This window comes from Salvelinus namaycush, chromosome 17, assembly GCF_016432855.1.
Source record: "Salvelinus namaycush isolate Seneca chromosome 17, SaNama_1.0, whole genome shotgun sequence".
NCBI lineage: Eukaryota > Metazoa > Chordata > Actinopteri > Salmoniformes > Salmonidae > Salvelinus > Salvelinus namaycush.
The window spans coordinates 21,421,931-21,431,930 of NC_052323.1; the positions used below are offsets into that span (position 1 = coordinate 21,421,931).

Consider the following 10,000-nt stretch of genomic DNA (forward strand, 5'->3'; position numbering starts at 1 on the left):
GTGATTGTGATGGATGAGGGTCTAATCGGAGGAGTAATGGAGTGGAGGAGAGGTGCGGTGATGTTTATGGATGAGGGTGTGATGGGAGGAGGGATGGAGAGGAGAAGGAGAGGTGGGGTGATGTTTATGGATGAGGGTCTGTTTGGTGGAGGGATGGATTGGAGGATGAGAGGTGGGTGATGTTTATGGATGAGGGTCTGATGGGAGGAGGGATGGAGAGGAGGAGGAGAGGTGGGGTGATGTGTATGGATGAAGGTCTGATAGGAGGAGGGATGGAGAGGAGGAGGAGAGGTGGAGTGATGTTTATGGATGAGGATCTGATGGGAGGAGGGATGGAAAGGAGGAAGAGAGTTTGGGTGATGTGAATGGATGAGGGTCTGATGGGAGGAGGGATGGAGAGGAGGAGGGGTGAGGTGATTTGTATGGATGGGGGAGTGGGGTGGTAAATTGCTTGTGAAATGAAAATGGCTCTTTAGCAGAATCCAGGACACTTGGGCGCTGCCGCTGGATCAATGTGTCTGATTTACCGCCTGAAAGCCTGTCAGGGCGAGGGAGCGGAGGAAAGGGGGAATTGAGAGGAGAGAGGGAGTGAGTGAAAGAGAAGGGGACCAGAATCCTGAGACGGAAGGAGGGAGAGAGGGAAATGTGGAGAGTTCATGAGGGACACAGAGAAAGAGATGAAAAGGAGCGGATTAGAAGAGTTGATAAGACTGTTCATTCTCCCTCACTCACCACTGCAGGTAATAAACTGGCTAGTGTAATAGCAGTGGTAGTGTTCAACCACTTTCCTCTGTCCCAAAAACAGCACATGTTAACAATATAGACACGTTAACACTATAGACACAGGTTAACACTTCAAACACATGTAAATACGAAATACACATGTTAACACTTCAGACACATGTTAACACTATAGACACATGTTAAAACTTCAGACACATGTTAACACTATAGACACATGCTAACACCTCAGACACATGTTAACACTTCAGACACATGTTAACACTTCAGACACATGTTACCACTACAGACACACGTTAACACATCAGACACATGTTAACACTTCAGACACATGTTAACACATCAGACACATGTTAACACAATAGACACAAGCTAACACTTCAGACACATGTTAACACTTCAGACACATGTTAACACTTCAGACACATGTTAACACTTCAGACACATGTTAACACTTCAGACACATGTTAACACTATAGACACATGTTAACACTTCAGACACATGTTAACACTTCAGACACATGTTAACACTTCAGACACATGTTAACACTATAGACACATGTTAACACTTCAGACACATATTAATACTTCAGATACATGTTAACAATTCAGACACATGTTAACACTATAGACACATGTTAACACTATAGACACATGTTAACACTTCAGACACATGTTAACACTTCAGACACATGTTAACACTATAGACACATGTTAACACGATAGACACATGTTAACAATTTAGACACATGTTTATACTAGACACATGCTAACACTTCAGACACATGTTAACACTTCAGACAACATGTAACACAATAGACACAAGCTAACACTTCAGACACATGTCAACATTTCAGACACATGTTAACACTTCAGACACATGTTAGCACTATAGACACATGTTAACACTTCAGACACATGCTAACACTTCAGAAACATGTTAACACTTCTGACACATGTTAACACTTCATACACATGTTAACACTTCTGACACATGTTAACACTTCAGACACATGCTAACACTTCTGACACATGTTAACACTTCAGACACATGTTACCACTGCAGACACATGTTAACACTTCAGACACATGGTAACAATTCAGACACATGTTTATACTATAGAAACATGTTAACACTTCAGACACATGTTAACACTATACAATTAACACTTCAGACACATGTTAACACTTCAGACACATGGTACCACTGCAGACACATGTTAACACTTCAGACACATGTTAACACTTCAGACACATGTTAACGCTACAGACACATGTTAACACTTCAGACACATGTTAACAATTCAGACACATGTTTACACTATAGACACATGTTAACACTTCAGACACATGTTAACACTTCAGGCACATGTTAACAATATAGACACATGTTAACACTTCAGACACATGTTAACACTTCAGACACATGTTAACACTATAGACACATGTTAACACTTCAGACACATGTTAACAATTCAGACACATGTTTATACTATAGGCACATGTTAACACTTCAGACACATGTTAACACTTCAGACACATGTTATCACTATAGACACATGTTAACACTTCAGACACATATTAACACTTCAGACACATGTCAACACTTCAGACACATGTTAACACTACAGACACATGTTAACACTATAGACACATGTTAACACTTCAGAAACATGTTAACACTTCAGACATATGTTAACATTATAGACACATGTTAACACTTCAGACACATGTATCACAATAGACACATGTTAACACCAGACACATGTAACACTTCAGACACATGTTAACACTATAGACACATGTTAACACTTCAGACACATGTTAACGCTACAGACACATGTTAACACTTCAAACACATGCTAACACTTCAGACACATGTTGACAATTCAGACACATGTTTATACTATAGACACATGTTAACACTTCAGACACGTGTTAACACTTCAGGCACATGTTAACAATATAGACACATGTTAACACTTCAGAGACATGTTAACACTTCAGACACATGTTACCACTGCAGACACATGTTAACACTTCAGACACATGTTAACAATTCAGACACATGTTTATACTATAGAAACATGTTAACACTTCAGACACATGTTAACACTTCAGACATGTTATCACTATAGACACATTTTAACACTTCAGACACATATTAACACTTCAGACACATGTCAACACTTCAGACACATGTTAACACTACAGACACATGTTAACACTATAGACCCATGTTAACACTTCAGACACATGTTAACACTTCAGACACATGTTAACACTATAGGCAAAGTTTAACACTTCAGACACATGTTAACCCCATAAACACATGTTAACACTTCAGATACATGTTAACACTTCAGACACATGTTAACACTATAGACACATGTTTACACTTCAAGCACATGTTAACACTTCAGACACATGTTAACACTATAGACACATGTTAACACTATAGACACATGTTAACACGATAGACACATGTTTACACTTCAAGCACATGTTAACACTTCAGACACATGTTAACACTATAGACACATGTTAACACTTCAGACACATGTTAACACTTCAGACACATGTTAACACTTTAGACACATGTTAACACTTCAGACACATGTTAACACTATAGACACATGTTAACACTTCAGACACATGTTAACACTTCAGACACATGGTACCACTGCAGACACATGTTAACACTTCAGAAACATGTTAACACTTCAGACACATGTTAACGCTCCATACACATGTTAACACTATAGACACATGCTAACACTTCAGACACATGTTAACAATTCAGACACATGTTTATACTATAGACACATGTTAACACTTCAGACACATGTTAACACTTCAGACACATGTTAACAATATAGACACATGTTAACACTTCAGACACATGTTAACAATTCAGACACATGTTTATACTATAGACACATGTTAACACTTCAGACACGTGTTACCACTTCAGGCACATGTTAACAATATAGACACATGTTAACACTTCAGACACATGTTAACACTTCAGACACATGTTACCACTGCAGACACATGTTAACACTTCAGACACATGTTAACAATTCAGACATGTTTATACTATAGAAACATGTTAACACTTCAGACACATGTAACACTTCAGACATGTTATCACTATAGACACATTTTAACACTTCAGACACATATTAACACTTCAGACACATGTCAACACTTCAGACACATGTTAACACTACAGACACATGTTAACACTATAGACCCATGTTAACACTTCGACACATGTTAACACTTCAGACACATGTTAACACTATAGACCCATGTTAACACTTCAGACACATGTTAACACTTCAGACACATGTTAACACTATAGGCAAAGTTTAACACTTCAGACACATGTTAACCCCATAAACACATGTTAACACTTCAGATACATGTTAACACTTCAGACACATGTTAACACTATAGACACATGTTAACACTTCAGACACATGTTAACACTTCAGACACATGTTAACACTATATACACATGTTAACACTATAGACACATGTTAACACGATAGACACATGTTTACACTTCAAGCACATGTTAACACTTCAGACACATGTTAACACTATAGACACATGTTAACACTTCAGCAGACACATGTTACCACTTCAGACACATGTTAACATATAGACACATGTTAACACTTCAGACACATGTTAACACTATAGACACATGTTAACACTTCAGAACACTGTTAACACTTCAGACATGGTACCACTGCAGACACATGTTAACACTTCAGACACATGTTAAACACTTCAGACACATGTTAACGCTCCATACACATGTTAACACTATAGACACATGCTAACACTTCAGACACATGTTAACAATTCAGACACATGTTTATACTATAGACACATGTTAACACTTCAGACACATGTTAACACTATAGACACATGTTAACACTTCAGACACATGTTAACACTTCAGACACATGTTACCACTGCAGACACATGTTAACACTTCAGACACATGTTAACACTTCAGACACATGTTAACGCTACAGACACATGTTAACACTATAGACACATGCTAACACTTCAGACACATGTTAACAATTCAGACACATGTTTATACTATAGACACATGTTAACACTTCAGACACATGTTAACACTTCAGGCACATGTTAACAATATAGACACATGTTAACACTTCAGACACATGTTAACAATTCAGACACATGTTTATACTATAGGCACATGTTAACACTTCAGACACATGTTAACACTTCAGACACATGTTATCACTATAGACACATGTTAACACTTCAGACACATATTAACACTTCAGACACATGTCAACACTTCAGACACATGTTACACTACAGACACATTTTAACACTATAGACACATGTTAACACTTCAGAAACATGTTAACACTTCAGACATATGTTAACAATAAGACACATGTTAACACTTCAGAACATGTTATCACAATAGACCACAGTTAACACTTCAGACACACATGTTAACACTTCAGACACATGTTAACACTATAGACACATGTTAACACTTCAGACACATGTTAACGCTACAGACACATGTTAACACTAAAGACACATGCTAACACTTCAGACACATGTTGACAATTCAGACACATGTTTATACTATATACACATGTTAACACTTCAGACACGTGTTAACACTTCAGGCACATGTTAACAATATAGACACATGTTAACACTTCAGAGACATGTTAACACTTCAGACACATGTTACCACTGCAGACACATGTTAACACTTCAGACACATGTTAACAATTCAGACACAGTTTAATACTATAGAAACATGTTAACACTTCAGACACATGTTTAACACTTCAGACAGTTTCACTATAGACAACATTTTAACACTTCAGACACATATTAACACTTCAGACACATGTCAACACTTCAGACACATGTTAACACTACAGACACATGTTAACACTATAGACCCATGTTAACACTTCAGACACATGTTAACACTTCAGACACATGTTAACACTATAGACCCATGTTAACACTTCAGACACATGTTAACACTTCAGACACATGTTAACACTATAGGCAAAGTTTAACACTTCAGACACATGTTAACCCCATAAACATGTTAACACTTCAGATAATGTTAACACTTCAGACACATGTTAAACATAGACACACGTTAAACACTTCAGACCACATGTTAACACTTCAGACACATGTTAACACTACGAACATGTTAACACTATAGACACATGTTAACACGATAGACACATGTTTACACTCAAGCACATGTTAACACTTCAGACACATGTTAACACTATAGACAATGTTAACACTTCAGAACATGTTAACACTTCAGACACATGTTACACTTAGACACATGTTAACACTTCAGACATGTTATCACTATAGACACATGTTAACACTTCGACACATGTTAACACTTCAGGACACTGGAACACTGCAGACACATGTTAACACTTCAGACACATGTTAACCACTCAGACACATGTTAGCAATATAGACACATGTTAACACTTCAGACACATGTTAACACTTCAGACAATGTTAACACTCAGACACATGTTAGCATATAGACACATGTTAACACTTCAGACACATATTAATACTTCAGATACATGTTAACAATTCAGACACATGTTAACACTATAGACACATGTTAACACTATAGACACATGTTAACACTTCAGACACATGTTAACACTTCAGACACATGTTAACACTATAGACACATGTTAACACGATAGACACATGTTAACAATTTAGACAATGTTTATACTAGACACATGCTAACACTTAGACAAATGTTAACACTTCAGACACATGTTAACACAATAGACACAAGCTAACACTTCAGACACATGTCAACATTTCAGACACATGTTAACACTTCAGAACATGTTAGCACTATAGACACATGTTAACACTTCAGACACATGCTAACACTTCAGAAACATGTTAACACTTCTGACACATGTTAACACTTCATACACATGTTAACACTTCAGAGACATGTTAACACTTCAGACACATGTTACCACTGCAGACACATGTTAACACTTCAGACACATGGTAACAATTCAGACACATGTTTATACTATAGAAACATGTTAACACTTCAGACACATGTTAACACTATAGACACATGTTAACACTTCAGACACATGTTAACACTTCAGACACATGGTACCACTGCAGACACATGTTAACACTTCAGACACATGTTAACACTTCAGACACATGTTAACGCTCCATACACATGTTAACACTATAGACACATGCTAACACTTCAGACACATGTTAACAATTCAGACACATGTTTATACTATAGACACATGTTAACACTTCAGACACATGTTAACACTTCAGACACATGTTAACAATATAGACACATGTTAACACTTCAGACACATGTTAACACTTCAGACACATGTTAACACTATAGACACATGTTAACACTTCAGACACATGTTAACAATTCAGACACATGTTAATACTATAGACACATGTTAACACTTCAGACACATGTTAACACTTCAGACACATGTTATCAATATAGACACATGTTAACACTTCAGACACATATTAACACTTCAGACACATGTCAACACTTCAGACACATGTTAACACTACAGACACATGTTAACACTATAGACACATGTTAACACTTCAGAAACATGTTAACACTTCAGACATATGTTAACATTATAGACACATGTTAACACTTCAGACACATGTTATCACAATAGACACATGTTAACACTTCAGACACATGTTAACACTTCAGACACATGTTAACACTATAGACACATGTTAACACTTCAGACACATGTTAACGCTACAGACACATGTTAACACTAAAGACACATGCTAACACTTCAGACACATGTTGACAATTCAGACACATGTTTATACTATAGACACATGTTAACACTTCAGACACGTGTTAACACTTCAGGCACATGTTAACAATATAGACACATGTTAACACTTCAGAGGCATGTTAACACTTCAGACACATGTTACCACTGCAGACACATGTTAACACTTCAGACACATGTTAACAATTCAGACACATGTTTATACTATAGAAACATGTTAACACTTCAGACACATGTTAACACTTCAGACATGTTATCACTATAGACACATTTTAACACTTCAGACACATATTAACACTTCAGACACATGTCAACACTTCAGACACATGTTAACACTACAGACACATGTTAACACTAAGACCCATGTTAACACTTCAGACACATGTTAACACTTCAGACACATGTTAACACTATAGGCAAAGTTTAACACTTCAGACACATGTTAACCCCATAAACACATGTTAACACTTCAGATTCATGTTAACACTTCAGACACATGTTAACACTATAGACACATGTTAACACTTCAGACACATGTTAACACTTCAGACACATGTTAACACTATAGACACATGTTAACACTATAGACACATGTTAACACGATAGACACATGTTTACACTTCAAGCACATGTTAACACTTCAGACACATGTTAACACTATAGACACATGTTAACACTTCAGACACATGTTAACACTTCAGACACATGTTAACACTTTAGACACATGTTAACACTTCAGACACATGTTAACACTATAGACACATGTTAACACTTCAGACACATGTTAATTCAGACACATGGTACCACTGCAGACATGTAACACTTCAGACAATGTTAACACTTCAGACACATGTTAGCACTATAGCACATGTTAACACTTCAGACACATGTTAACACTTCAGACACATGTTAACACTTCAGACACATGTTAGCACTATAGACACATGTTAACACTTCAGACACATATTAATACTTCAGAACATGTTAACACTTCAGACACATGTTAACACTATAGACACATGTTAACACTATAGACACATGTTAACACTTCAGACACATGTTAACACTTCAGACACATGTTAACACTATAGACACATGTTAACACGATAGACACATGTTAACAATTTAGACACATGTTTATACTAGACACATGCTAACACTTCAGACACATGTTAACACTTCAGACACATGTTAACACAATAGACACAAGCTAACACTTCAGACACATGTCAACATTTCAGACACATGTTAACACTTCAGACACATGTTAGCACTATAGACACATGTTAACACTTCAGACACATGCTAACACTTCAGAAACATGTTAACACTTCTGACACATGTTAACACTTCTACACTGGTTAACACTTCAGACACATGTTAACACTTCAGACACATGTTACCACTGCAGACACATGTTAACACTTCAGACACATGTTAACACTTCAGACACATGTTAACACTTTAGACACATGTTAACACTTCAGACACATGTTAACACTATAGACACATGTTAACACTTCAGACACATGTTAACACTTCAGACACATGGTACCACTGCAGACACATGTTAACACTTCAGACACATGTTAACACTACAGACACATGTTAACGCTACAGACACATGTTGACACTATAGACACATGCTAACACTTCAGACAACATGTTAACAATTCAGATACATGTTTACACTATAGACACATGTTAACACTTCAGACACATGTTAACACTTCAGGCACATGTAACAATATAGACAATGTTAACACTTCAGACACATGTTAACACTCAGAAACATGTTAACACTATAGAGACACATGTTAACACTTCAGACACATGTTAACACATTCAGACCACATGTTTATACTATAGGCACATGTTAACACTTCAGACACATGTTAACACTTCAGACACATGTTATCACTATAGACAGATGTTAACAATTCAGACACATGCTAACACTTCAGAAACATGTAACACTTCTGACACATGTTAACACTTCATACACATGTTAACACTCAGAGACATGTTAACACTTCAGACACATGTTACCACGGCAGACACATGTTAACATTCAGACACATGGTAACAATTCAGACACATGTTTATACATAGAAACATGTTAACACTTCAGACACATGTTAACACTATAGACACATGTTAACACTTCAGACACATGTTAAACTTCAGACACATGGTACCACTGCAGACACATGTTAACACTTCAGACACATGTTAACACTTCAGACACATGTTAACGCTACAGACACATGTTAACACTATAGACACATGCTAACACTTCAGACACAGTTAACAATTCAGATACTGTTTACACTTAGACACATGTT

At 36.7% G+C, this 10,000-nt stretch overlaps 1 protein-coding gene across 1 annotated transcript in view; it reads right to left on the reverse strand.

Annotated features, from left to right (window-relative positions):
- Nucleotides 1–10,000, reverse strand: part of LOC120062144 (girdin-like) — a 33,697-nt gene that overhangs the window by 8,618 nt on the left and 15,079 nt on the right. The gene's annotated exons all lie outside the window — the stretch shown is intronic.